Source organism: Sus scrofa, chromosome 9, assembly GCF_054392235.1.
Source record: "Sus scrofa isolate SSC_HxYL_T2T_F1_AM1 chromosome 9, Sscrofa_HxYL_maternal_Yorkshire_Landrace_v2.0, whole genome shotgun sequence".
Classification (NCBI taxonomy): domain Eukaryota; kingdom Metazoa; phylum Chordata; class Mammalia; order Artiodactyla; family Suidae; genus Sus; species Sus scrofa.
This window is the reverse complement of record NC_139391.1, coordinates 41,784,785-41,810,198: the sequence shown is the minus strand read 5'-3', so window position 1 is coordinate 41,810,198 and position 25,414 is coordinate 41,784,785. Positions and strand designations below refer to the sequence as shown.

The 25,414-nt window shown below is 49.0% G+C and overlaps 1 protein-coding gene and 2 long non-coding RNA genes across 11 annotated transcripts in view; 1 reads left to right on the top strand and 2 right to left on the bottom strand.

Annotated features, from left to right (window-relative positions):
* Nucleotides 1–25,414, bottom strand: part of ZBTB16 (zinc finger and BTB domain containing 16) — a 199,788-nt gene that overhangs the window by 146,002 nt on the left and 28,372 nt on the right. The window lies entirely within an intron of this gene.
* Nucleotides 6,779–11,254, top strand: LOC146399862 (uncharacterized). The gene is made up of 3 exons (XR_014815336.1): nucleotides 6,779–6,894; nucleotides 7,519–7,714; nucleotides 11,119–11,254. It is a non-coding gene; the product is annotated as an uncharacterized LOC146399862 (long non-coding RNA).
* The window catches only part of LOC106504879 (uncharacterized), a 33,578-nt gene continuing 23,567 nt past the window's right edge, over nucleotides 15,404–25,414 (bottom strand). Inside the window, exon 2 of the long non-coding RNA XR_014815335.1 lies at nucleotides 15,404–20,607. This is a non-coding gene — a long non-coding RNA (uncharacterized LOC106504879). The remainder of the gene's footprint in view (nucleotides 20,608–25,414) is intronic.

The following is a 25,414-nucleotide window of genomic DNA, read 5'->3' as shown; positions in this document are numbered from 1 at the left end:
CCCCTTCTCCCCCATATCTGAATTATCTTTACAAATTCAAATTTTAAAACATGACCATTAAAGGTTTTATACTACCCATTCTACAGACATCAATGTAACATTTTCAAATCAGATAAATTATTACAATGATATATGATAAAAGGAACCATAATCAAAATTAAAAGACAAATGATAAACTGGAAAAAAAATTTACTACACATTCAACAAACAAAGGATGAATACTTCTGATTTATATAGAAAGAGAATCCACAAATGTCTAAGGCACAGACAAAAACCCAATAGAGGAATTCTCTTTGTGGCTCAGTGGTTAACGAATCTGACTAGGAACCATGAGGTTGCGGGTATGGTCCAAGGCCTTGCTCAGTGGGTTAAGGATCCGGCGTTGCCGAGAGCTGTGGTGTAGGTGGCAGATGCGGCTCAGATCCCGCGTTGCTGTGGCTCTGTCACAGGCCAGCGGCTACAGCTCTGATTAGACCCCTGGCCTAGGAACTTCCATATGCTGCAGGAAGCAGCCCCAGAAAAGGCAAAAAGACCAAAAAAAAAAAAAAGAAAAGCATGCAAAATGTTTTAAACTTTTGATGTGGTCAGGTATACAGAGGTAATAACACTCCATATTCTTTGAGTTTTGAATATGCTCTTTTAAACATATATATTATTTAAAAGATATATATTCCCCTCCCCTACCCAAGAAAACACATCTGACAAGTGTTCGCAAGACAGAAATTCTTTCTTTATGGAAGTGGGTCTGGAAGCCTCCAAAAAAGAGCAGAGATTTAGGGTAAAAGAGAAGAGGAAAAAAATGTCTCAATGGTAGCCAATAAAAATAGAAGAGGTAAATAAATTCAGCATTCTGGCATCTGTGGACCCAGAAAAACAAGACTGCAGATTAAATTAATTAGGAAAACCACCCACAACAAACCAATAGCACCAGGAGAGGGAGACGGAAGGGGAACGAGAGGCAGAGCATGGTCAAAACAGAGGTGTCAGAGAGCTTGGGCACAGGAGTGCATCGCAGGGCACGGTGGTCTCCGTCTCATTCAGAACGTTTGCCTTGGCTGAGGTTCTAAACCACAGAAACATCTGTACAGAAGAAGGCAACTGATTTCAGTGAAATCATTCTGGAAACTTTTCACATGTCGGGAGTCGATTCATGAAAGGACAATGTAGGTCATGTTACACGCAGATGCGGTGGTCAAGTCACAGCAGCGCCAGTTTCTCTCTCTCCCAGTTGGTGTGAAAGTGAGGGGGTGGGGGTGGTTCCGAGATGACGAGAGGAGGAGAGAAACAATTTAAGGAGCGCAGCCAATTATATAGGTTGGTTTTAATTTTGAAACTAGTGCTTAAATACCAATGGTATTGCCTTCAGCTCTTTGGAAACTACAGTGTAATTAGGTTCACTCAACTTAACTTAAAACATGTCCAGTCATTAAAATTTTTCTTGATCCTGCCAAGTTATCACACACACACACACACACAGAGAGAGAGAGAAAGAGAGAGAGAGAGAGAGAGAGAGAGAGATCTCTAAGCCAAAAGTACATCAAGTCCCCAAGAAATAGCAAAAAAAAAAAAAAAACATGTCATTGCTTTTCAGAAACCATGCTTGTGTTTCATGACCTTCCTTAAAGATAATGTTCTCACGATTAATTAATTTATGAACAGTACCCCCCCAACGTGCACAACAGGTTCTATGCAAATTCTTGAGCTTTTAAATTATACTGTTAATGAAAGCAAATAAAGGCAGTTAAAAGGCAATTTGCTCAATTGGTGTTAATATTTAAGCACAGCATGTGTAAAAACAAGATCACAGAATTCAGTTTTTACCAAGAAAACTTTAACCCAACTTCATTTCCAAAAGATCAGACGGGCGTTACTGAGAAGCTGTTTTCCCCTTACCCTTCAGCATCATCAGGTAATGAGGCTTTTTATTAAGTAAATATTTCACATTAACCTCATCAGTTTCTATCACTTAGAAATTCCAATCTATGAAATCAAATCAGCTTAATCATGTTTAGATTAGATCCTGCATCCTGAAGGCAAACTAAATTGTTTACGTCTTCCCTCTCCTCGGCACACTCAGGCACCAAGATTCCAAGATGTCAGAATGGGGAGGTTCCAGCTGTCTCCCAGACCCTGAGGTCTCCCCTGCTGCCTGACTCTTAGTCCTAGAATCTGAACCAGGGAAACCAACCCACCAGTCTCAGCATCTCTGCCAGCTCTTTTAAATCCACCTTGGGCAAAAGCCCTTAAAAGTGTAGGAGCTGGGCAAGAGCAGTTGCCGTGACGTTGCTTGGAGTTTGCCTCGACGTCCTCATAAAAGCGAAAACTACCCAAGTCGGACGTATAATGTGTAACGTCCTTTAGTGACCCCAGATTATGCTTGGGGGGTGGGGGGTGTCTGTACACAGGGTGCTGCAGAAGACTGCTCTAGGGCCCATCTCCCACGTTAAGGTCTGGATGAAGCACCAGGGTCTCCCAGAAAGCCTGAGCCCCTCAAAGAGAGAGGTAAGGGGGGTGGGGGCAGAGTAAAGAGGGTCAGTCTCCCCACCAAGAGCCCCAAGCCCCCCCCACCCCCCAGCTCACACACACACAGAGAACTCACACAGGCACACACAACTCTCCTACATTTTTCACACCCCCTGCTCTGGGAGTCTTATGCCCTTTCAAAGTACACTGTTTCAGTTTCAGTGCAGTTTTGGGAGTTCCCATCGTGGCGCAGAGAAAACGAATCTGACTAGGAACCATGAGGTTGTGGGTTCGATCCCTGGCCTCGCTCAGTGGGTTAAGGATCCAGCGTTGCCATGACCTGTGGTGTAGGTCCCAGACATGGCTCGGATCTGGCGTTGCTGTGGCTGTGGCATAGGCCGGCGGCAACAGCTCCATCCAATTCAACCCCTGGCCTAGAAACCTCCATATGCTATAGATGCAGCCCTAAAAAAAAAAAAAGAGAAAAAAGACGAGAAAGAAAGAAAGAAAGAAAGAAAGAAAGAAAGAAAGAAAGGAAGGAAGGAAGGAAGGAAGGAAGGAAGGAAGGAAGGAAGGAAGGAAGGAAGGAAGGAAGAAAGAAAGAAAGAAAGAAAGAAAGAAAGAAAGAAAGAGCAGTTTTGAATAGGTCGTGGAAGGCTCTTAAAATCCTAGAATTAACAGCGCCGCCCACCACCCCAAAGTCCTCATGTGGCCCCTCCAGCTCCTGCCTGGCCCCCCACCCCATCAGGCTCTTCTAGCTCATCTCCTTCTCCCTCACTGCTCTGCCCAGCTGGTCAACCAAACCACAGTTTCCAGGCTTTCCCTCAGCAAATCCTTCTGCCTCAGAGAACGGGCCAGGACTGCACCAACGGCAGGAAGGCTGTGCCCACTCTGCGTCTGCCTGGAGCCCACCAGGAGAACAGCCCCCACAACAGACAGCCTCGTGTCTCAATTCGATGGTTAAATCTCTCCCCTGTCCTCCCTCCCTCCCCTCCCTCCCCCACCCCGAGCCAGCTTATCCCCAAACCATTTCTATTCGATTAAGGGGACCAGCCACGGCAAGGATGTTTACATTAGGCTCACTTCCAGGCCATAACCCGTCCGGAGGGAACACATTCCTGATGGGGCAATGGAAAAAACTATGCAAAACATCTGGGCCTCTCTGTGCAACCAACTCCAGCCTTGGGGAGCTTCCTCAACCTCCGGGTCTTCCCCAGAGTGAACAGCATCACCAGATATGGGGGACAGGGCCTGGCCTCGGGGTCTGGGAGGCCAAGAAAGCTGCAGGCATTTTTAGTCTAGCCAAGCCAAAGATGTCCCACCTCAACGTGCGGAAAACCAATCTCGCTCACCACAGACTGGCTCTTATTTCTGGGGAACAGCATTTTCCAGCAGGCCAGTTCAGCCCTGGGACAAAGCTCCTTAGGAAACTGCCACATTCAGATGGAGAGCTACTGAAAGGCCAAAGTGAATTCCACTAGACGAAGAAACAGACCCTGTTTCTCAAGGATGCGGAGGTACCCCATTCTCTTCCCTGCCTCTCCCTGGCTCCCCCCTGCCCCAACCTCCCCTCCCACAGGGCCAGGGAAGAGAGGCTCAATGAAGCCTGGGTCATCATAGGACAGGATGACACATGTGCCCCATCTGCAGTCCCCAAATGGGACTGACCCACTGAAAAAGCAAACATAAGAGGGAGGCATAACTGCAGTTGGTGAAGCCAGTGCTGGCTGGGTGCCATGTCTAACCACCAACCCTAAAGCCAGCCTATCCCAATATCCACAGAGAAAATCCCAGAAGGCATTGAGAGCACAGGGTAAGCACTGAGACAGACCTGGGTTTGATTCCCAGCCACCCAACTTACAAGAATGGGCTAAATGTCTAATCTCTTTGAACTCATGTCCCAAGGAGGTTTCTCATCTGCAACGCCAGGATGCCAAAGGTCTGTGGTAGGGCCTGAAGGAGGTAATGTGTACCAGTGCTGAGCTCAGAGCCTGCCACACCAAAGGCGGTCACCCCCTAGGAGCCACCCCACCCGCTGCCTAAGGAAATCGGTCACCACCACCGGCCACCCTCCTCAACCCTTACTGGCAACTTTGCAATCTCTGAGGTGTCTTAGAGAAAGTTGAATGGGGAAGGGGAGGGTGAAGAGGGAAAAAGGGACCTGAGCTCAAAGGTTCACCATGATGCTAAAGAGAACTCCTTCTAGAACAGAAGGTAGGGAGCTCTGACGGAGGCGATCCGGGAACAAACATATGGACATGGATTCCATTCTAAAAATCAGATACGAACTGTGACCACTTCAGCAATAATAAAAGCTGGCTCACTGATTCATGCTGGGCTTTTTTTAAAAATGGAAAAAGGCAAGAGAAAAGGATTCCTAAGATGCTGGAGATGATAAGTGTTCTTGCTAGCGCCTGAGCCCAAAGACTTCCTAATGGCTGCAAATATGTTGTACATTCAGCTATTCTTTGTGTCCTCTTTTGTCAGGGCCTGGGATCTCAGAGCTAAATCTGGCACCAAAAGACCATCTGGGGCTGCCCTCTCACACACGGAGAGTTAAACAGCTCAATGAATGAACCCAGGAATTAATAAATGATAAAGCCCTGTGGTCCCCATCAAACCTCTCCTCTCCCCAGCAGCATTCAAACCCTCCCAGCGTCTTCCACAATGAATGCTTCCTAGGTACAAATCAATAATAATAATAATAAAAGTAGGGGGTGGGAAAGGGATTCCATTAGCAGATTTCAAAAAAGGAAAAAAAAAAACAAACAAACAACAACAACAACAACAAAAAACCCAGCCCCAAATCTCCTACTAAATTCTCTACTGGTTCCAGGTTAATTTGAAAATCTCTCTCCAAATAGGACAGGAAAAAAAAAAAAAAGTTGAACAGCGTACTGTCACCAAACTCCAGCCCTCCCAGTCCAGCACACTATTCCTCTTGGGAAAACATCTACCTCCAAAGCCAGTTTTACCAGCCTATTCTGGAATCGAGAGCAGGGAGTTCTTCAAACTTGTGGTTGCAAAGGGGAAGGGGTTGGGGGAGAGATGGAGTGGGAGGTCAGCGTTAGCAGATATAAACTCTACTACACAGAGGGGAAAGACAACGAGGTCCTACTGCAGAGCACAGAGAACTAAATTCAACGTCCTATGATAAACCATAACGGAAAAAATATTTTTTAAAAAAAAAGAGTGCATGGCGCAACCGTGTAAATCAACTATAATCTATTCGACTGCACCTTTCTTTCTCTTGGCTGCACCTACAGCATGTAGACATTCTCAGGCCAGGGATCAAATCCATGCCATGGCAGTGACTGGAGCCATACCAGGGACATAGCGGGATCCTGAACCTGCTGTGCCCCAAGGAAACTCCTCAACTATACTTTAATAAAAAAAAAAAATGCTTTAATACATTTACAGGCGTTCCCACTGTGGCACAGTGAGTTAAGGATCTGGCTGCAGCCGTGGAGGTGTGGGTTCGATCCCAGTGCCCCCCCCATCCGCCCCCCCGCAGTGGGTTAAGGATCTGGTGTTACACAGCTGTGGTGTAGATGGCAGCTGCAGCTTGGATTCCATCCCTGGCCCGGGGAACTTCCACATGCTGCAGGTGTGGCCAAAAAGAAAACCAAAACATTTACATAACATAATACATGTTACAAGAAACATACAAAGAAAAAGATACACATAAAAATATAAAAGAGTATACCGAATCACTTTGCTGTACAGCAGAAATTAGCACAACAGTGTAAATCAACAGTACTTCAAATAAATAAATAACGATTATATAGTTCTCTAAAAGAGATAAACAACAAGGACCTACTGCATATAGCACAGGGAACAATACTCAAGAGTCTGTAATAACTTACATGGGAAAAGAATCATAAAAAGAATATATACATTTATATTTATTTTTCATAAATGTATGTATAACTGAATCACTATGCAATACACCTGAAACTCACACAACACTGTACGTGAACCACACTCCAATAAAAACAAAGAAGAGCCTTTTCCCAAGCTGCATGTGTATATATCCACGTCACATGGCTGAGAAAAAGTCAGGGTTACATACCCAACCCCAAGGAAAGCAAAATCTTTTGGTCACTTGGAGAAGCGGTACAAGCGTTCTTCCAAGGTGGGAAATCCAGCACTGCCCTCACTTTGGGAGGCTCAAATATCATGTTCTTTGGAGAAGAGACACCGTGAGAGAGAGGATGTTTCTCCAAAATGACTTGCTATACTTGGCAGCCACTGGATTTATTCACGCTCAACGACCAAGCGTTTCATCACCCGAGCATGGGAAACAGGGCTAATGGGAGGGAGTTAAATTAGATCTGAACACAAAGCGTCTGACATACGGTGCTGTTACAAGGTCTACAGAGCTGTTCTCTGGACATCCTCTGAACCACAAGAGGAAGGATGCTCCAGCAGGTGAGTGAGTGGGTCACGTGATGTCCAAGGTCCCTTCGAGGACCCGGATCTGGAAAAAATCCAGGAAGTCAGTAGGTGCATGGCTAAGCAATCAGCCAGGCGAGTGGATCGCATTCAGCCCAGGACCCTTGTTGACCAGGAGACCCTGGACTGGTCACTGAACCCTCTGGGGCTCCCTCATCTCGCCTACAAAATTAAAGGGACCGCCAGGATATCTCCCACCTCACAGCTGGACTGTCTTTCTCAGGGGCAGGGATGTGTGTGCATCTCTATGGGTCCTCCTGCCCCTTCCGAGTCCAGCAGGTGAAGATACAACAGCCATCAAGTGAGGGACTGGCCTGTGAGAGTCGATATGAAGGGGGAAAGTCTGGGCTCCAAGGAACCGTGGCCAGAAGACAGACCACGGACACGAGGAATTCACATGGTAAGGGGTTTGAAGGGATGAGAACGAGCAGGGTTTCCTTGAGAATCAGAAGAGAGAAGCTGCTGAAACCAGGAACCCTCAGGCCAGTGCACATGGGCTTCTCATAAAATCTCCAAAAGAAACCAGGGCTAAGAATTAGGATTTTATTTCCTTTTCCATTTTCCTGTGTAATCCGCTATAATGATGGGGTTTTTTTAAAGTCGGCAACAGGAGTCAGGGCCCTGTGACCTCAAAAGAAGGTAAATATAGCCACGAAACAACCCCAGGCAGAAGGGATGAGCTGCCTTCTCTGAGGCAGCGACGGAACACTTCAGAAGGGAGCGGCCACCCCGTGGAAAGTAGAAGCAGAGACAGCGGGACCAGCACTTTCCTCCTAACAACCCTCGACTGCAAAAGGTTAATAGGGACTGGAGGGGAGGTGGTGGGATGGGGGAGAGGCAGGGAGAGGAAAGCATTATGCAATATTAGAATGCTACTTTTATTTTAAAAGCCATCATGTGTAAAGCATTAGTGTTTTTGAAATTGCATTCTTGAGTTAATTAAATGGACAATCTTTTATACATAAAAGTGAAAGAAAGCAATTAAAAGCTAAATGAAGAAAAACCGCCTTTCCCTGGTGATGGGGGCTACCCCGATCCCTTTGTATTAACATGGAACAAAGACAAGGATCTCCCCAGCACCACTGTCCAAATGTCTCTTTTATGGCCCCCTCGGTGACAGTTTGAGAAGTATTTGTCTTCCTTCTAAGTTTACCTATGAGACTGTTAGGATGAGAGGAGGAGAGAACAGTGAGAGGGAAAAAAACCTCATCTGAGCACAACTAACAAACAGGGGGAACCCAGAGAAAGGCCAGGTCTCACTGCCTCCAAGGAAGCCTTAGCAGGGACGCCACCGCTCTTTGGTCACCTCCACCAAAAAATAGCCACCCCCAGGGTTTTACCCATGAGAATTAATTCAGAGTTGGGGCTATCTGGCCAGCCTCAGCTCACAGGCTCCTTGCATGACTCAGAAAAGTACATTCAGATCACCAGAGAAACTAAGAAGCGTTATCAGGCGAACTGCTATGTCAGCGTTGCAGGTGCCAAACGCCAGCTGCTCTAACTTTTCCCAAATGTGTTTTGCCCGGGTGGGTGGAAGACGATGGGTAAAACTGCTAACTCACCTGGCTAAAAACGGGTCAGAAAAAGGCAAACATGGCTCAAGTGTGGTGACCAAGCCTGATCTCAGGCAAACTCCCCTTCCGATGCCCAAAGGGACTTCTTAAGCCTGCAACTCAAAGTGGTTGCGATGACTCTGGTGCCCCTACTAGACTATCCCGGTGCTAAAGGGCAATATACCTTTCTCTTTCATATGAGCTAGAAGAAAAGCGTGCATGAGTCAATGCCCATCCAGGAGAATGGTTTTCCAGTGGAAACATGCTGCAGAAGCTAAAAGGATGTTCTCTTTTTTGGAGGCTGGGTAGGCTGAAGCCTCTGATGAGCTAATCCCAGAACCCAGGCCTCCTGGATCCCTGGCCACAAGATCTCCTACCTCTTCATTTCTGGGAGATCCATCCCTTCACTGAATCTGAGAATCATGCCCAAAAAGATTTTGGAAAATGCCAGCAAACCATCACAAAACAGCACCAATCCATTTTCCATGTTCCCCGCTCATCCTCTGCCCTGCTAAGACAGAGCCTCCTAGGAGCAGTGCCGACTGCTGGATATTCCAGAGTACTTTCTTTTCCCTTCCTGCTATGGGAACAAAAAAGGGTAGGTGGGAAGGAAAGGTAACAGAGAGAGAGCCAGGCCCAGAAAGCATGAGCAATGCTTCAATCTTAGGTGCTGGAGGTGAAGGCGGATGTCTTTCACTAGCTGCGTCCTTCCGCAGACAGCAGGCCAGGTCCACAGGCTGGCAGAGGCTTGCAACTTTCTTACAAAGCTGTGCTAAACTACCCCCTACTCTGCTTGCATCCTCCCTGCCTTCAAAGGAGATGAGCATCCTTAGCTGCCCCCTTTCCATGTATGTCCAGCCAATGATAATAACAGAGACTCTCGACCTCTGTCGAATCCAGACACATCCAGGTTAAAAACAAAACAACAAAAAAAGACAAGCTTCTGTGGCTGCAGAGGTGCCTGCTCTGGTTTCTTCTCCCTTCCCTGCTCCCCTTTGCCAAAGGAGCTCAAACCGGGCACCTTGACCAAGATGCTGGTCTGAGTGGAAGGAAGGAAGAAAGATGCGAAAAGAGAAGAAACTGGAGTGGATCGCCCACCAATTCAATTACTCAGCCTCCACCCAAGAGAGGAGAGTTTGTTAAATTTCTCTTTGATTTCCCGGGCTCTGAACCCACACACTGGTGTCAGGGAGGGGTGTTAAATAAGCCACCAAAACGAAGCACCTTTGTGCCCCTGCACCACAGGCACCCACACCTCCCTTTGAGAGAGAAAGCGGCGTGGTTCACTCCAGCCACCCCCCCACCCCTGCCCCCCCCACCCTCTGTTCTGCGGCCGAGTTTCATCTTGGGCCCCCGCTCGAGAAAGGAATTCAGGATGGGTTAAACGTTACCTGTATCTCCACCCCACATCTCCTAAACCATCTGATAAGCGCTAGAGAAAACATCCTGTGTACAGAGGTTGAGATGCTGACACAGGGTGGGGGGGGGGCACCAACGACCCAGGGGGCCACAAGGAGTTAATCCCCCCCGCCGAGAGATAGGGGCCCACTCTTTGGAAAGTTCAGAGAAAGCAAAGACAAGAAAGATTCCACCGGCCCTTACATGTGGTCACCGAAAACACAAACGCAAGCAGAGACTTCTATGTCCCAAAGTTACAAAAACAACAACCAAAACCTCCTCAGTCCTAACAGACGGTACACGCTAAAAAAGCAATCGGGAAAAAGAAAAAAAAAGTGTGTTTAAGCAGAATGTTCAGCCAGGTGGCCGTGCTGGGCAGCCCTTCCCGCTCCTCTCTGGGTTAAAAGGTGCTCTGGACGCAGGCTGACAGGGGAGGCGAGCAGGTCTACCTCCAGGATTCCAGATAGTTCCGGATCCTCCCCCCTGCACTGTCCACACTTCTCCCTCCTTTCAGCACAAGGCCCCGCCTAAAGGCAGGAGACGGCTTCCGATGAACTCGGGGCTCTCTCGGCTCCTGCATTTTAACCTCAACATTCACAGTGTTGGGGTTCAAAGCGGAATCATCACCCATGCAGCCAAAAGCCATTTTACAGACCTCCACTCCCAGCACCCCTGATACAGTGACGGCTGCCTTCAAATAAGGCCTTTCAATGTCCCCAGCAGCCAAGCGGAGCAGGACATCACGGTTTGGAAAGGCGCTCTCATGGGACCGGAGTGGGTTCATATGGACACATGGAAAGAGCAAGGTTCCACCAACTCAACTGTCCCCTCTGGACACCTGGGTGGCACTGGGAGCTCTGAGGACTGTGGGGAAGCATCAAAGGCTTCAAGCCCAAGAAGGGAGCTGCCCAAAAAGCTTCATGACTGGCCTTTTCTTTCCCCTAGAATTGCCCTCATCTCTCCTGCCTATAAAATTTTGCAGGCACCCAATAAATTATTAAGTGACTGTTTACCTCCTACTAAACCACACCTCAGGGATACAAGACCAACGCCAGGCTAGCAACAGAAAGCATCCCTCTTCCTACATATGCCAAGATCACCCCAGAAACCTGGCCCAAGCATCTCCCAACGGGTCCACATCCAGAAAGATGGGGTGGGGAGGGATGGGGGATGGGGACAGAGGGAGCGGGAAGAAGGAAAAATCTGAACAACTGATTCCACCCTTTCCCTCTAACCACTCTCACTGCAGCTGTGATGGATGAGGAGAGTGATGACGAATGACAAACCTTTCTCCTGAAAGCCCCAGAGTGAAACATTCACCAAGGATCCCCTGGACGGTCCATGCATAAAAAGGCGAGAGCATGTTAGAAACAGTCCTTGAGCAACCTCAAACCCCAGGGAGATCCAAACCCCAACTTGGCTGCCAACAACACACCAGCACCTTACAGCCACAGTAAGAAAGCATTTTTCAAGGACCATTTTTTTTCCTGGAAAGGGAAATGGCAAGTCTGCAAGACGAAGCAGCTGAGGCCCAGGCTCAGAGGTCTGTGAATGAGGACACGCAGCCGTCAGGGTTGCGTTCAGTGCCAACCCCAACACGCCAGACAGGATCCACAACAGAGCTGGACACAGACCACCAAACCAAAGAGGTCCCTGATGCCGAGGCCAAAGGGAAGAGTGACAGTCCCAGGATGTCTATTCCCCGGAGAACGCCCTGATTTCCCAAGGAAGAGAAACGAAAAGCCCTGGGAGAACCTTGCCTGTTCCTCCCCATTTGGGATCCCCCCCCATTTCCCGCCCCCCCCCCCCCCCCCCGTTCCTTCATCACCACTGTGATGGACACAAAGCAGAGCCACAGATACGCAAACGCATCTCTACTGTGAACAATGGCATCAAAAAAACAAAGAAATACAAGCAGGTCCTCTGCTCTTAAGAAGAGAAAGGAGGACAGGGAACTAACATTTATCGGACGCTACCTTAACAGCAAGGAGAACTACATGTGCTTTTCCATTTGATCCTCACAATAACCTTACAAGTGAGGTGCCATCAACCCCATGTTACAGGAGCCTCTAAGGACAGACAGTTTAATAAGTAGCCTAGGAGTTCCCACTGTGGCTCAGCAGAAACGAATCTGACTAGCATCCATGAGGACTCAAGTGTGATCCCTGGCCTTGCTCAGTGGCTTAAGGATCCGGCATTGCCGGGAGCTGTGGTGTAGGTCGCAGAGGCGGCTAAGATCCTGCGATGCTGTGGCTGTGGTGCAGGCCAGCAGCTGTAGCTCCAACTCGACCCCCAGCCTGGGAACCTCCATAGACTGCAGGTGTGGCCCTAAAAAGACAGGGGAAAAAAAGTGGCCTGGAGTTCCCATTGTGGCTCAGCAGGTTAAGAACCTGGCATAGTATCCATGAGGATGCATGTTCCATCCCTGGCCTCACTCAGTGAGTTAAGGCTCCTGTGTTGCTGTGGCTGTGGCGTAGGCTGGCAGCTGCAGCTCCGATTTGACCCCTAGCTTGGGAAATTCCACAGGCTGCAGGTGCATCCATAAAAAGAAAAAAAAATTTTTTTATGTTTTCTTAAAGTGGCCAATCTCTCAATCTAGATCTATCTTACCTCCAAAATATGGACTCTTCCTACCATATCATGTTTCTCTCTCAACCACGCAAGGTTCTCTAGAACCTCTCAAACAGATCTGGTTAAATGGATGAATTAATAAGCAGTCCCAGGAAAAGGTGCCTCCACGGCGCCTGAGAACAGCAATGCTGAGCTGGAGGACACGGACAGGGCTGGGTCATAAATGACTGGAAGTTCTAAATCCCTTTATAGGAGGTAACTGCCCCACATAAACACTCATAAAACACCCCCAAACCCAGCCTGCAATGTTCCTGGTCTCAAGAGACCGTCTGGATCCCTTGAGAGCCAGCCACGTGGCTATCTCTTCATTCAAAGCTACTCCAGGGTCTTTACCCATCCTGGGGGTCCTTCTGGACTCCCAAACCAGCACTGCATTTCGGGAAAGCAGTAAATACCTGATCTTTCCAAGGGAGGAATCCAACAGTCATTGCCTGGCCTCGCTCAACGTTTATAACTATCCCAGTCTTATAAAAGGTTAATAATTTCATAAAGCTGGGTGTACTGCAGCTCACCAAAGGGTCTGTCAGAAAGGCCAGAGTTGATTCAGTTCTCAGTACCACAGGGTGATTACACATCTCCGGGAAATTAAAATCACTAGAAGGGTCCTGATCAAGTTTCTTTTCTTTCCACCAGTGGTTGGGCAAATTCAAGAGGAGAGAGGCCAGCTCACCTACCACTCCCCCTGCCAAATCCACACACGCTCTACAACGGCACCCCACGATCAACAGGGGCAAATACTTGCTAGAATCGGTTTTGGTTTAAATGCTTTCATCATCCATCCGGGCCAGGGCTGCATAAAGTAAATAAATCTCAAATATGGACTAGCCTCCCCAGAATGAGCCAACTACTGTGCCTACTCTATTATTAGGGAATAGGGGAGTGGAGGGTGGTGGAAAAGGAATTTGTTGACGTGAACCCCTGCCGTTCAGTCAGCCGCTCGGGCCCAGTCTCAGTTTCCCCAGGTTTGGGCTGGGACAACCCAACTCATCTCGCCCTCCCGCACGGCACCTCCATCTAATTTTAAGTGTCACCTTCGGAAAAACACGAGCCGAGAGAGATGATCAGAGAAGCCACTTACCATCCCATGGAAAACAGAAAGGAAAGTGACATTTTGCCACGGTTGATTAAGGAGGACCTGACCATCTGGGTTAAGAAACAAATGAACACACAAAAATCGGGTCTCAGAATATCTCAGGGTCATTAAGAGATCATCTCCCCAGGATGCTGGACCTTGGCACAGGGTGGCAGCTTAGCGGCGGCTGCCTCTGGGTTAAAGAGCTCGTGTTTCTTTGTAAACCTTTAACTCACTTTTTGGCAAAACAAAGCAGACCTGACTGTTGCTGTGTGAGCGCATGTGAAGGCACAGAGCAGCAACTGGAGACAGCGGAATGCTTCTTAGGTGAAGGAACACTAGGAGGGTGTGTGCCACTGGCCCCCCAAGTGCACCAGCACGTTTGACCCCCTGACATCTGAACGTGTCTGCGATGGACTTTAGAACTCCTGCATCCCCAAGGCAAGCAGAGAAGCTGTATCACTGCTCCTTTTCCAAAAGAGAAGGCCAAGAAAGGAACCAGGCTGCTTCCCTCCCTCTCCAAAGCTGCCTGCTCCACCCCTCTCACCCCTCAGCACACATAGACACACACACACACACACATACACTCCTTCACTCACTTGAGTTGACAATGCACAGCTCTAAGAACCATTAACTCATCAGCGGGCTGGGTCACAAGACAATAGTATTATCCACGAGTTAAAATACAACCCCACTGGAGACTGAGATTAAAATCCTTATTTACTGGCGGCTATAGATATGTTTCTTGTTGCATTTGGTTGTGGTTGTGGGAAAAGCATTTATCAAGGAAGATCAGGAGTTTGGAGAGAACGGAACTGGTGTGAGCCAGGTACCCTGAGAAGAGATAAATCTGAACAACACCTACGCTTCCTTATTATAAGCGACCCTCCTTCTTGTAACTGACCACATCATAAACATTCTATGATGGATTTGGGATCTGTATGTTCGGGGGATCAAGAGTATCTACCTCCCTTTTCTCAAGGTTTGGGGCAGCGGGGGTGGGGGTGGAATCAGGCTGTTTAGAAGGGCAATTCCATACTTAGAACAACTAAAATCAATACCTGTTGTAGCACCTCGCTCTCCCCGAGTAAGATCGAGGTTGTTTTAGGAGGATACAAGCTTCTGAAATGCAGCCTTAACAAACAAAACATTGCTCAACTGTTCCAGAGGCAGGTGTCATAAACAAGCAGCCACATGGCAAACATATTGATTTCCCGGCCCTTATCTCACAGCAACCAGTGCTCAGTTACCAGGCTACTTTAATATGTAATTTACTGCAGGGGAAAGAGAGCAGGGCCCAGGATGTCTGAAATATTTACTGGAGAATTCGGCGGTGGCACAGAGGCTTCCCACACGGGGTGGCGGCGTGCAAGCCAATATGAGGAATTCTGGCTTGGAAACCACAAGTGATCATTAGCATTTCCAAAGTGTTGAAGGAACAGGCCCAACCCCACCCCTCTCATCCTATAGCCAAGAGCCCATGACTCTGGCGCTTACTGATCTTCATCAACTATGTTTATGCCATGAAAATCCAGCTCACCACCGCTGTTATTTAAATACCAACGTTTCGTTTCTGCCAAAACGGTATAAGGAAATTGCCTCCATCTATTCCGTGGCTTCCACTGGACTCTTGCTTTGCAGCCCACCTGACTCAAGATAAAAATAAAGAGGAACTGGTGGGAGGGGAGGAGTGAGGTGGTGAGGATTTCAAAAGCTCCTGTGCTTCGTGAGAATGTTGGAGTTTGCTTTTTTTTTTTTTTTTTTTAATTTAAGTCAGACTTTTTATATATCCCAAGCTGCAAAACACCAAAAAAGATCCAACACTAATTAAAAGCCATCAATGTATGGTTACATTAAGTGGGAAAGAAGCTCTGTGTCTGGCGTTAAAGGTTGTAGGTTTAAAATAAACCCAGAAATGCCAAAGTTAAGCTTTTTCAGATCAGCGCCAAGGCGCCCACACGCCTGGTACTATATATACGGCGAGCCTCGTCCCTTCCCTGGCTGGCCACTAAAGCCTCAGAAGCACAGAACAAGGCTGCTGGCTGCCACACCACCACCGCGTAGAGGAAACTTCCATTTGCAGAGCTGATATTTTCATCTCAAGATGCCAACTCATTTGGGCATAGATTTTTCACTGTGCATCTCCTTAGGACTTCGAAAATTTGTCATTTACATAAAAACCCAACTAAGAGGAGCTGAAAGTTTCTGCTCAGAAGCTCGCAAGATCTCTGGCTACATCTGCAACCAGTTGGGGTGGGCAAGGCACGCCACAGAGGGGGAACAGAAAGCTTCTAAAACCCTGACCACACAGGTACCGAGTCGAAAAGCATAAACACCTCTTCCATAATTTTCAGAAAGTTTGCAAACCCGGAATGAATTTCCTTCCTCACTGAAACCTCCCTGTGTTGTAAAACCACAGACATTTTTTAAAATTACTGACGTAGGGAAAAAAAAAAAAAATCAGAGGAAGATTTTCCCCGGCCTTCCCTCTGGAAAGAGGTCATGAGAGAAGGTTCCAGAGCCAAAAATGGGGAGACCTTTCTAGAATCAGATGAGTAATAAAAACACAGGGCCGCAACAAATAATCACGCCTCTTGGGAGGTAATACCTAGTGGAAATATTCCGTCTAGCTAGTAACAATAACGATGGTTAAAGGGTGCCAGTCTGGTAGCCGATAATCAAGACTGTATATTTAGGTAATTGTTTCTTTAACACTTAGCCAAGGGCGTTTAACAGTATGATGAGCTAAGTGCTTTCCAAGAAATTTTGTCTCAAATGGCAGGTATCACAATTCACATAAAATCATTTTTTCTTTGGTAAAAGAGACATAACATAAAATGCACTATTTTTAACCATTCTTAAGCGTACCAGGTCAGTGGCATTAAGTGCATTCACACTGTTGTGCAACCACCACCACTCTCCATCCACAGAATTTTTCCATCACCCCAAGCTGAAACTCTGTACCCATTAAACACTAAGTCCCTATTCCCGCCCCCATTTCCCCAGCCCCCAGAAGCCTCTATCCTGCTCCCTGTCTCTTTGATTTGTTTCTCAAATGCATGGTACTTCATATGAATGGAACTCTACTGGACTTACCTTTTACATGTGGCTTCTTTCACTTGAAATAATGTTTTCAAGAGTCATCCACGCTGTACCAAGTGTCTGTGTCAGAACGTCATTCCTTTTTTAAGGCTGAATAATATTCCACTCTATGTATTTACCTCAGATTTGTTCATCTGTCAATAGACATTTGGGTTGTTTCTATCTTTCTGTTATTATGAATAATGCTGCTATGAACATGGGTATACAAGTTATCTAAGTCCCTGCTCTCCATTCTTTGGGGTCCATACCTACAAGTGGAACTGCTGACAAAATACATTTTTGTGCCCCTAAAAGGAATCGGTTGTTTGTGCTTTGACAGCCAACACCTTCATAAGAACCAAAAAAAAAAAAAAAAAAGGCAGAACCAATTTGGAAAACTACAGTCAATCATGTTGCTAAAGCAGAAGGCCATGCAGAGAGTGCCTACGCGGTCACAGAAGTGCCTGGGAAGTGCCACCTCGGCCACAAACCAGGGGCTGCAGTCAAAACCTGAGGCTGCCTCACTGGAGGGGTAAGAGTTTTGAGTTCAGCAGCAGAAGTGGGCTTGAATAAAGGAAGGATTTGCAGGTACAGGGAACACAGCTGAACAGCTTAATGAACAATATGAATGTGCCATGAGTGCCTGGCACCTTTAAGAGCCAACAGTGTTAAAAATTCGGGCATATTTTTTTGACATGATCTTATTCAAACCTGCTAGGGACTCACTGTACTAGGCAGCACAGGAAAACTAGCATGTTGACATTCTGGGACACGCAAAGGTGCAGGAGACCTCTGTTCACCCATCTCCCAACAGCTTAATAACTTAAAATGCCAAGATTAAAAAAAAAAAATGCATGTATATTTTAAGACAGGCATATTTAGAAGGTTATGTCTTACCACAAACCACAATTCATAGATAATCCAAACCCTCCAAATTTTAATGAAAATCCAGAGCACCTCAGCTCTCCACCACCTGAAGCCTGGCAACATATTTCGGAAGCTCAATAGGAGATAAAAACTGAGACAAGGGAAAAGGCAATTTTCTGTTCCTCCAAAGGAAGTCACAGCTTTAATATTAAAATGGCCCTGGGATGCTCAGACTATGAGGAATTTACTTTTTCATAGAATAAACTTTTCTTTTAAACGTTCCCCCCCCCCTTTTTTAATACAGTGTCTTAAGTAGATCTTTTGGAATTTACAAGATAAATACTGGTAATTTGATTCTTATCTTCTCTAAATCCAATTCTAAGCCAATTTTGTCTAAAGGACACTAATTATAGCCTACAGGGAGAGAAAAGGTAACCTATCAGAGAGAATACACTTGAAACATTTAAAAGGCTGTGGGACCCTGAAAAGTTAAATAGATTTCGAATCTGTTGGAGTAAGAATAATAATTAGTTAAATGGAAATTATTCTCAGGCCTTGGTCTACTGACCATGGGCCCTTCAGAGAGCCTTGACATCACAGCACCCAAGGGTGCTCAGGTTAAAGGGACCTAGGGTTTAACTCTCCCCCGGGCCTATGCCCAGTAGTTGCTTTTGAAAGACCCAGCCTTGGGGAGCAGAACTACGAGAAAAGGGGTAAGGGCATCGGATCTTCTTGCAAAGGGCTGAATCCTGCCTTGTTAACCGGTCTCCTTCCCCCAGCTCCACATCTAAGTCGAAGAAATCGGTTGCATAAGATGCTGTGCTTTTCCGGGACTGCGCGCACGGCGTCCTTCATTCCTCCTACCCCTTCCTGTTGTTTTTCTTGGCCTCGGTCACAAGAGACAGTCATGCTGAAAGGATGCCATAAACCCCACCTGACGTTTCTGGCAGCTTTAAGGATGCCAGAACAGGCAGAGGGGCCCCTGGCTCATGCGGAGTTGAGCCGCGGTGGCCTGCAGGCTGGTGCGGTGGGTGTAAGGCCCTGGCGGGCCCTGGGCTAAGGCAGCACCGAGACTGGTTGAGGGCTCCCCGAAACCCCCCAAGAGGCCTTGACCTTTGGAAACTCTTGTTCCCACCCACAGACACCCAAGGCGCCGATGGTTCAAAACACCTCATTAGAACAGCTTTCATTTCGAAATCACTCCAACCATGGAAGCCCCCTTGGGCGGGGGACCACGTGCAATGGTCCAATTAAGGGGCAAGCAGGTACCAAATCCCACCGCATCCTGCTCACCAAGTCACGGGCCCTGGTAGGAGTGCCCTGCCCCCCATGAAAGGGCACCTTTTCTAATTCACAGAAAAACACCACGTGGACTACCAGCAGCCATGCTCAAGCCCACAAAGAAACTTCCTGAGCAGCCATGGTTCTCTGGAGGCACCACCCACTTGCCATCGTCTGCCTAAGTCCCCCAGCCGCCTCCAGGAGCTGGGTACCCAAAGCGTCACAGGACACCGCAGTCCACGGGGTGGTCCGTGCCCTCACCTGGACAGTAAACCTTTCCGGGTGGCTTGTGTGAATGAACCAGGATCTCAGACTATCAAAGATCTAATTAGATCTGTTTTATTGAAAAGTTCAAATATATATATTTTAAGGGTCCACATTGAAGAGTTTAACCAGCGAAGGGCCCAATGTCTGAACCAATGACAGCATCACTACTCCACACACAGAGATACAGAAAGAAAAAGTATCTCTTGACAACACAAGAACCATCCAGAACCATTCCTACCATAGGATGGTCCCAAAGAGCTAGCGTGACGTCTTTTCTATAAACCATCCAGAAAATGGATGTGAGTTAAGTGGGAGAAATAAAATTCTCCATTTTTCTTACAGACGAGTCCCTCAGAGAAACCAGGCAGCAGAGAAATCAGTCCTGACAAAGAGGGAAAACTTCCTTTACGGTGTCCTTCCAATCTTTTTCCAGGCTCTGGCTGCTTCCAGAATGCCAATGTGGCCTGAGGGATGAGCACACGGTAAGGAGACTTTCCGAGGCTCCTTCTAATTCTACGCTTGAGACCAAGGTGCATCACCCTTATCTGGGCTTCTGCTCGCCTTCTTCCTTCTACGCGTGGCTGCTTATTAACTGCCTCTCCGGAAGATGGACAAGGACCCCGCTGGGGTGGGGGGAAGTCCCCTCGGGGGCAGCAGTGGGAGCAGCAATAGGGGAGGAAGGGGGCAGAAAACAAAGGCTGAAAGGCAGAGGGCCCCTCGGTAGCTGGGGGCAGCCACCTCCCCAGCAGTGGACCACCCATGGCTTCTCAATGGCCCGAGGCTCTCTGGAACAGGCTTGAATTTAACCATTCTGTGCCCCCACTAAGCCCTGATTTTTGGCTCTGACAATACAGTTTCAAAGATATAATTAAAGGGCAAAGGCAGAAACACTTGAGGCCTCCACACCCATCTGGACTCAGCTACTGAAGCCACAGCGGGTCAATGAAGGAAGCCTTGTCAGCCTTCCAGAATTTACCAAGGCTGGGCAGGCACCAGGGGTTTTTTCATCTTCTTAATTTTAAAGGGCAATTTGGGGGTGGGGTGGTTGGGGGGTGTTTTCCTCTGTTCTACAACCTCGAACCTTCATGCTTTGCATGTTCTTCTGGAAACCTCCTCTTCCCTTTATCATGTCAGGCAGACTGGAGGGTGACAAGTATGAAGAACCCCAAGAACCAGGGAGGCGAGAAGAGAGATTCGGCGGGGTCCCCAGTGTGGCTCCTCAGGCTCAGAAAGGGACCACGGCTGGTCAGTTTGAAAGGAGGGAACCTTGAGCGAGCCGATCCTTACAACAACCCTGTGTCTTAGGTAGATGCTCTGTGCCCCCACTGCAGAGATGGGCAAACTGAGGCTCAGAAGGATCACGTGGGGAGAAGGGGTCAGGAAATGGCAGCTGCGAGGATCCAGGAGCTCGAGGAACTTGATGACTATCCATGAAACTGCTCTCTGGAGAGAGGAGAGTGAGGGGAGGAAGGTGGGGCCCCCTCAAGGCTTCACCCCCAACCACAGCTCCTGTGAGACAGCGGACCATCAGGAGAAACACTGGGGGGCAAGGAATCCTTTGTTACAACAAATCCAGAGGATCGAGACACAGCCCCCACCCCACCCAGCCCCAGCCCACAGAATTCGTTCTAAGCGGCATCGGAGAGTCGTCCAAACACACACATGCTCACAATCCATGCGGTGGCGGCAGCAGCAGCAGCAGCAGCAGCAGCAGCAGCGGCGACCCCCGCACGCTCGCCCTCCCTTCCACCCCAAGCCGGTGACAAAAAGCCCTTCAGTGCTCCGGGTGCCCCCACCTTTTGTAGCAAGCCCTGGAAGGCCTGGGTGCACAAACACAGTGCCCTTTCACTGCAGCCTCTCGGGGCTCCTGTTTCACTGGGGCCGTGAAAGAGAGTACTGTAAATAAAAGAGGCCTGTCTGACCTGCCCCGGCCCCCGGCCCTCCTGCTCCTCTACTGTACCAGAGCTGCTGGGCAGCACCACCGCAGAGGCTCCACTCGGCCCCACCGCCCACTGGGCACCACGGGGCAGGAAGGCAGAAGGACGGGGTCCTAGCTGGTTTGGGGCTCTCGTGGGGAGGGGCGCTTGGGCCCAGCCAGTCCCCATGACTTTGGGGCATCTGAGCCCTTGTTTAAACGGCTGCAGAAGATCAGCGCAGAACAGCACCGCGGGGCTGGTTTAGGAGAGGGGGAGGGGTGGCCCTTTAGTTTTGTTCTCTTTGTCCGGCCAAGTGGACAAAAGCAAGGAGAAAGGGAGTGGGCTGGGAGACCGGAGTCCACCCTTGATCGCAACCACAGGACACCGACCCAGCCAGCTGGAGAAGCAGAAAGGATCCAGATCACACTAGGTGTAGCCACATACTTGCAAAAAACATCAAGAGGAGAAAGAAGGCAAGATAAGATAGGGGGAAAGGCACAAAGACGTGCAGAAGTAGCAACCAAACCCCTAACCAAACTGAGGCCACCTGCCCCCCCTCCCCCCCGAGCGGCTCAGACCATAGTCAGCAGACACAGGCCAGGAACTGAGAATTCACGTCTACCTGCTATTCGATTAAGCTTGCGGGGGGGGGGGGGGGGGGCGCGGGGGGGAGAGACATGGGACTATGGCGAAAGGTTCCTTATTAAACGTCGACTGCCTGTCCTCTCCGAAGCCAGGTAGGAGGCCATAAGGACCCTTAACCATGCCATAACACCCCCGATTGTCACTAACTCCACCTTATTAGGGCAGGTGTCGGGGATACGGGAGAGGAGGAAGAAACCTGAAAATGAGAGGACAAAGCAAATAAGCACAAACAACATTTTGCTTCAATTTTCCCACAAAGAGAAAATGGAGCAGAAAAAAAGCAGAAACAATCTGAGTTTCGTGGGGATATTAGTTATCTTATGAGAAAGGGCAGGGCAGCCACAGGGCACACGCCCCTATCTTGGCCAGGAGAATAGAGGTCGTCTCTGACTGCTCTTATGACAGCCCGAGGCTGGCCCCCATGGCAGCCAAGAAAATGCAGTCCTTTTTTTTAAGTTTAAAAATGTGTTTCTCAGGATGGAGAGACAAAAGGCTGGGTCTCTAAGCCACCGGTGAGGAAGTTCTTACCCCGACCTCAAACAGCCCCAAAACAAAGCTTCAGCCACACAGGTCCTCCAAAATTACCTTCTTCTTCTTCTTTTTTTTTTTTTTTTTTTTTTTTGGTCTTTTTAGGGCCACACCCATGGCATATGGAGGTTCCCAGGCTAGGGGTTGAATCAGAGCTGCAGCTGCCAGCCTACACCACAGCCACAGCAATGTGGGATCCAAGCCTCATCTGTGACCTACACCACAGCTCATGGCAATGCTGGATCCTTAACCCACTGAGCAAGGCCAGAGATGAAACCTGCATCCTCATGGATGCTAGTCAGATTCGTTTTCACTGAGCCACGACAGAACTCCCAAAACTCCCCTCTTACGACCAGGAAGTCCAGGCATTTCTGTGATGTGGAGCTGGTGGAGGGAAACTCGGGAGCTCTGGCTAGGCCAGGCATCCCTACTTTGCTTCCCAAGCCACCAACAGCCTCTTGGGGCCAGCCAGGCAAGGTCTCAACTCAGAGGAACCCCAAAGTTCAAGAGGCCGCCCTGTCTTCCTACCACCCTCTCTGCATGAGGCCCCAAATATAGAGCAAGGACATCCTTGCTGGCCCTCTCAAGCCTCGAGTGACAAGGATGGCCTCGCCCCACAGAAAATGCACCTTGTCAGTGAAGCACGATCTCTCCCCAACCATGCACAGCGAGTCATGGTCAGGACCAAAAGAAACGATCAGAAGGAGCCACATTCAAGGACTTATAAGTTATAAGGTGGGTCCATCATTCTGGGCCTCAGCTACCTGCCCATGAAATGGACCTGAGAATATTAATACCCCTCTTCTTGCCAGAAGGTCAGGAGCTGAACTGGATGCTCTTCTCCTATCCTTTCCAGATCAAAGATCTTGGCTATAGGAACAATCTCAGCAGCAACAAGAACAGCCAAGTGACCCAGAATCAGACACTTCCTGCCCTGAGCCTGGCTAGCTGCCCCCAGGGAGGCCCCAAGTGGAGTCATCGACTCACACCTGCCACTGGGTGCCTAGAAAACCCCTGGACCTTTTCACTGCAAACACCTGGAAATTTACCTGCCAAATCTAAAGGAGGAAAAGGGGGAGGACTGGCCAGGCCCTCCCCCCACCAGCCCCCCAACCCCTCAACCCTCTGGTCTCCAGATCTGGCTCATGCCTGCCCCAGGTTCATGAATCTTGCAGAGAACACACAGCATAGATGCAAAGGGACAATTCCCCAGTGGGCACTTTGGGGCTGCGGCTACCTCATCATCCCCTCTGCCTCCTTCCAGCTAACTCAGCAGGCTCTGTCTCTCCCTGGCCAAGCCCAGTGTGGAGAGGTAAAGATTTCTAGGAGCCTAGAGCAGGCTGATTCCTCCCTGGGTCTCAGGGATCAGGGGCACTTCTACAACCCACTGAGCACATCATGGGTCATTACCTTGTGCCAGGTTGGGCACAGGGGTAAAGAAAAGAGGCGCTTCTGCTGTGGCATAATAGGATCAGCAGGATTTCTGGAGCGCTGGGACATAGGTTTGACTCCCGGCTGGCACAGTGGGTTAAGGATCCCGGCTGTAGCTCAGATCTGATCCCTGGCCCAGGAACTCCATATGCGGTGGGGTGGCCAGATAAGGGGGTGGGCGGAGAATAGAAAAGAAAAGGCCATGGTCCCCACCCTCAAGGAGCTCCCTAGTTACTGAAGTGAGGCACAGAAATTGATGCAGTGATACCACTGCCCTCAGCAGGCGAGCAGGGGCAAAGGGGAGTCCTGTCTGAGCCCTTTCCTCAGCATCAGCCCCTTCTAGGTTCCCTTAACCCATAGGAAAACCCCAACTGGAGAACCAGCGAATGTTCCCCCATCCCCAGCCCTGCTGCCATTCCCAGCAAAGCTCTCTCTGCCTCCCTTTCCCCAAGGGCTGCTTCTCCTTGGAAGGTGGGTCCCCTCTGGGGGTGCTGGAGGGCCAGGGAAGGGGAGGAGGATCCTACGAGCCCCTGTCACTGGAGCCTGCTCACTGTCACCCAGGGGGCAAAGACAGGCAGTGGCACGTGAAGACCTGCTCCTGTACAATAAGGCCTTGTGTGTGGGCCCGGCCATCTCACTTCACGTGGTGTTTGCACGTCCCCAGCCCTTTGCTCCTGCCTGGACTATCCTGCCATGATAAAGATGCCAATTAAGATAAACTTGGCACTGACAAAAGGGGGGGGGGACAGAAAAAAAAAAGAAAAAGCACCAAAGCTAAGGTGGCTCTGCTTTGGCAATACCCGAACCTGGGCCCACTTTCTGGGTTCCGCCTCACTGCCAGCTTTGCCCCAATGGTTAACCAACCCTTAGTAGCACATCGCAGATATTCAGAAAGCTCAGTCCACCGCAGGAAGATCGCCATCCATCAGACAACTTCCAATTCACGGAGCAACGAGTTCCAATTCACAGAACACCTATAATGTCCAGGACACCGTGCTAGGCTGTGGGGAGGGAGGTGTGGAGGAGAGAAGGCTATAGAACTGAATAGCACCCAGAGCCTACCACGAAAACCTAGGGTGCCTTGGTGAAGAAATAACCAGAAATGATAGTATGATCAAGTTTTATCCACACTTCTTTTGGATGGGAGTTCAAAGGGAGGCATCTTATTTCCGATGGGAAGCCAGGGGAACAATACACCCAGTAAGGCTAGAGAAGAAGATGGGGTTTGTGCCCGGGCTGGAAAGCTTTGGACCCATTTCGATGAGCAGAGACGTTGTGACGCATGAAGGAAGGAACGAGAGTTTAATGCAACAGCATCAAACTGAGCTGTGACGGGCCGGATGACGGGCTAGAGGTTATAACAAAGACCTGACAAAGATGGTCCCTACTCCCAAGGGGTGCTAAGTAAGGGAAGAGGTAGAAACATAGCTGGAATCTAAGATCCTAGATAGCGCTGAACCCCAAGATAAGAATTCTCTAGTTTATTCTTGAAAAGCGGTAATAGCCACTTTGTGTTTTTGAGCAGGGCAGCAACACAGCCAGAGCTCTGCTTCGGGAGGATGTGGTGACAAGCCACCGTTGGGGGCACTGCAGGAAGGCTGGTTAGGAGACCGGGATGACCATCTGGTTAAGTGAGAGGGAGAAGATGGGCCAGGGAGGCCAAGGGCAGGTTAGGCCACAGACAAAACCACAGTCCAGGGAAGAGGGGGGAGCCTCTGGCAGAACGTGAGGACACAGAGAAGATTAGAGAGGGACGAGGCTGAACTCGGCCCGACATACACCAAGTTCTGGTTTCTGGCAGGACCGGTGTACCCAGCAGGCAGTTA